Below are 4596 nucleotides of genomic sequence, written 5' to 3'. Positions count from 1 at the left end.
AGATTTTCACAACCAATTTATTTATTTTTAGCAAAAGTTCAAGTTGTAAGAATTCTCGCATAACGAAACCTAAAACCAAGGTTATTTAATATTGCATGAATTTCATTAGTTAAACATTCACAGAAAATTCGGCTAAAAAATTATAATTAAAAAAGAAATAATGAAAAACAAAACAAAACAAAACAAAAGAAAAACAAACTAAAAAAACGCACAATCATTATCACGTCCATTTTACATGCGGGCATGTGTTGGACGATTTTAGAAATTGACTTCCAAACTAACCTATCTTTGTCCAGTGTGCCTAAAACTAAACGAAAAATTTTATGAACAAAGTTTTATTTCCCAGAACTGCTCGTCTGTGGAACACAATATTGAGGAACTGCTTCCCAGCTGACTATAACGTACATAACATCTTAAATAATTTATTTCTACCGAATTTTCACCAATCACCAATCGTCAGTGTTGTCTCACCTGAAACTCATTAACCCTTATCCTTGAGTGGCTTCAGACTTTGATAAGTTGTGACTCTAGTAAAAAATGTTTTGAATTACTAGCAACCTCTAATAATTGTACTCTGAAAATAAGATGGCAGAAATGGATACAGTTGATGTAAATACGGAATGAAAGCCACCAAGCATGAAACGAAACACGAAGCCATACAGAAACACCCCATTTTAAAAAACTAACCCAGTTTCCAAACTTCCCGTGTTAATATATTTAATATATTATTTCAAAAGAGTTCATTTATAGAAATGTAAAAAATCAACATTTTCTTTGACTTTGGACAGGAAATTTACAGCATGTATGTGTAAAAAATCCTTACCTAGGGCGGATAATGTACAACACATATTTAACATAGTTTACATAATTTTCTGTTGTGCTAAATTTGCTGTATGTCACAGGTAAGAGTTAGTTTATTTTACATATAGTGAGGAAGCACCAGATTTTTTTATATAAATGTCATACTACTCGAATATATTACATGATTTTCGATTTTGATATGTACGTCACAGATAAAATTTTCTTTGTTTTTCATATGGGTACTTCACTGTACAAGTACCTTATATCTTATGTTTAAGTGCATTTTTTCTAATTTAAAAACGAAATAACTCGATACTTTTAATAAAATTCTGCACCCAAAATGCAACCTTTTGAGCTACCGCAGGCCGTCTAACGACCATCTGTCTAGGAGGAGTTACAAAAAAAAAAAAAAAAAAAAACTGAGACAGACAGACAGACACACACACAGACATAGTGAGATTTATATATTAGATTTACGATTTTAATTAATAATGGTTTTATTATTATTATTATTATTATTATTATTATTATTATTATTATTATTACTACTAGCAGGACCCGTGGAAATTCCACGGTAGTTAAAATCTTTTAAAACACATCAGTAAGAAATTCCTTATTGTTATATTACAAAAATTAATGTATGGAAGCAAGTAGAACAAACAAAGAACTTTAGTTTAAACTTTTATTGAAGGTCAATGCGATCGTAACTGATGCTGTTGATATTGTCAGGAAGTGCTGGTGATGATTGAGGCGGTGACAGGGACGTCGATCAGCTGCTTGGAGTGAGAATAGTGGTCAGTCAGCAGGTTCTGGGGAGTTAGACTGTGAATTAAAAAAAACTGTGTGACATTGTTGACATCGATTTTGTGAAAGTTCTGATGACCCCAAGTTGTTTGATATTTCAGGACATTTTGGATTACACGTGTGAGTAATGAATAGGTCACAGAAAACTGCCATTGCATCTTGATAAAGCTGTTGTAGATTCCTAGGACTTCCTGTAAATGTAGATGGTAGAATAACTGGTACACCAAAATAACCATCTTCATTCCTTGCTAAATGATCCATTAAGCCAGAATATTGAGCAGCTCTCAATAAACTTTGATAGCACTATTGTAAGAATCATGCTGAAAGCCATTCTTAATATGGGGAGGGGGGTTAACTATTCTGAAACTACACTTAACAATGTAAAAAAATAAGGGAAAATATATGTATGAACAATAAATATTTCTTCAGTTAAATAAAATATTCTGTAAATTTTTTAATAAGGAATAAATATTTATTTAAACCATAATTATTGAAATAAAGTATTTTACTGCATAAAAAACGGTTATGGGGAGAAGGGTTAACTATTTTGGGGTGCCCGGAAAACTCGTCCCGGGAAAACTCGACCCCGGAAAACTCGACGCCGGAAAACTCGACCCCGGAAAACTCGACCCCGGAAAACTCGACCCCGGAAAACTCGTCCCCTTTCGCTAGGTAGGAAAACTGGTCCCTTATTGAATAAATATCAATTGAAAACACATTTTATGATCATTCTTGAAGGAGATATTGTTTTTTTTTTAAATAGACTATAGCACCCCCATAATATTAAAAAAACATATTTTTACTTGTTTAATGTTTTTTTTTTTTTTTTTTTTTTTTTTTTAAATAAAATCGATTTTCTAAGTGTCCGTTTTCTACCTAACTGGCTAAGTTCTTAGTGGTTTCACTTATTTTAAAGCGTTTATTATGTTCATACAAAGTTAATTACAAATTTTTTTTTGTTCTTATTTTAACAATGTTTTTTGGAGTCATAAAAACAATAATAAAAAGCAAAACCAAAAAATAAAAAAACGGAGCGATTATTCAATTCTTCGTTACTTTTTGTTTTGGATTTTAATTATTATAGTTTTTTTATGTTTTTGTTTTCTCTCCTACAAAAATACACTCATACGTTATTTAAAATTATAATTTTGTCAAGTATCAACATTTATTGTCGTCCTGTCAAATTTTGCAAAAATTAACTAATAAATTAAAAGCGAAATATTTTTTGGCGCGAGAGATGCCATGTGGCCCATGTGCTAACAATCTCTCGTTAACTCATTTTTAATTTTTTTAATTTTTACTTTAAAATTCTAAAATCAATCATTAAGAGAAAAAGTAATCACTAAATAAATTTATTAATCAATTTTATTGAAAACTCCGCTATCGTTTATCAAGAATCTTTTTAATTTCATTTTTTGTTGGTTGTTTTTCGGAGGGAGATATAGTTTTTACCCCCCCCCCCAAATTATATTTTAAAAAATATTAAAGTTTATTATTTTCTTTTTAAAACCAAATCTCCCTCAGTAATTTCTTTAATTTTCTATTGTTTAGCGATTACCAAGAAGATGTGATATACCGGACATTATTTCTCGATCTCACGTAACACTCGATATGTTTTTTGTTTGTTTTCTGTGGGTTTTTTTTTCTTTACCGAATAAACGATTCCAAATAAATTAAACAACAAACAACGGTCGGCGAGGTAGAAAAATCGATTTTACCCTTTTATAAACAACAGTAAATAAGTAAATTCTTTTTATATTAATATAAAAAAAAATATGCGGTCTCGTTTATGAACATAATAAACGCTTTAAAATAAGTGAAGCCACTAAGAACTTAGCCAGTTAGATAGAAAACGGACACTTAGAAAAGCGATTTTATTTAAAAAAACAAACAAAAAAAACCTTAAACAAGTAAAAATATTATAGGGGGGGGGGGGCTATAGTCTATTTTAAAAAACAATATCTCCCTCAAGAACGATCATAAAATGTGTTTTCAATCGATATTTATTCAATAAGGGACCAGTTTTCCTAAATTCCTATTTTGGACCTTCACCTAAATAGCGATTTAATGAAAAAAAATTTAATGGTCTTGTATCTTTTTTTAATAATTTGTTTTAAAATAAGGAAAAAAATCTTTGATACCGCTATTGTAAGAATCATGCTGAAAGCCATTCTTAATATGGTTTAATATGGTTTTAACTATTCTGAAACTTCACCTAACAATGTAATAAAAACAATGGAAAAATTCTTTAGTTAAATAAAATATACTGAAAATCTTTAAATAGGAAATAAATATTTAGATTCGAAAAAGTTGTCAAAAAACAAATATATAACAAATAAATGTTATCAAAGGCAAGATAAGTTACTTTTCTACCAAACTGGATATATTTTTTGTGTTTTTATTCAATGCAACATGTTTATTCAGCTCGAAAAACATACAGTGTTTACCGATGTATTCGAAAATTCAAGATGGCGCCTCACACCCTCTTTCACACCGTAAGTTTGGAAAAAGGTGTTATAAATAAAAAAACTATGCCAAATACTATTAAAAACCCGCCGAATATATGTCAACCTATGTCACAGTAACATGTATTGAGCGAGTTTTTAACAGTATTTTATCCGGTTTTTTATTTATAACATCTTTTCCCAAACTTACCGTGTTAAAGAGAGAATCAGACTCCATCTTGAATGTTCCAATACATCGGTAAACATTGTATGGTTTTCGAGCTGAATAAACATGTTACATTGAATAAAAACACGAAAAATATATCCAGTTTGGTAGAAAAGTAACTTATCTTGCCTTTGATAACATTTATTTGTTATATATTTGTTTTTTTGACAACTTTTTCGAATCTATGTGTACAGTAATACAAACCCAAATATCTATTTAAATAAATTTAATCGTAAGTAATGAAAAAAATATTTTAAAAAATTGTTGTGTTCATTTTTTATAGTATTTAAATATGTATGCCCTTCGGTGGGCATTAGAAGA

The sequence above is a fragment of the Euprymna scolopes genome, chromosome 8 (assembly GCF_053919585.1).
Source record: "Euprymna scolopes isolate OS-2025 chromosome 8, ASM5391958v1, whole genome shotgun sequence".
Taxonomy (NCBI): Eukaryota; Metazoa; Mollusca; class Cephalopoda; order Sepiida; family Sepiolidae; genus Euprymna; species Euprymna scolopes.
Note: the sequence above shows the minus strand (reverse complement) of the source record.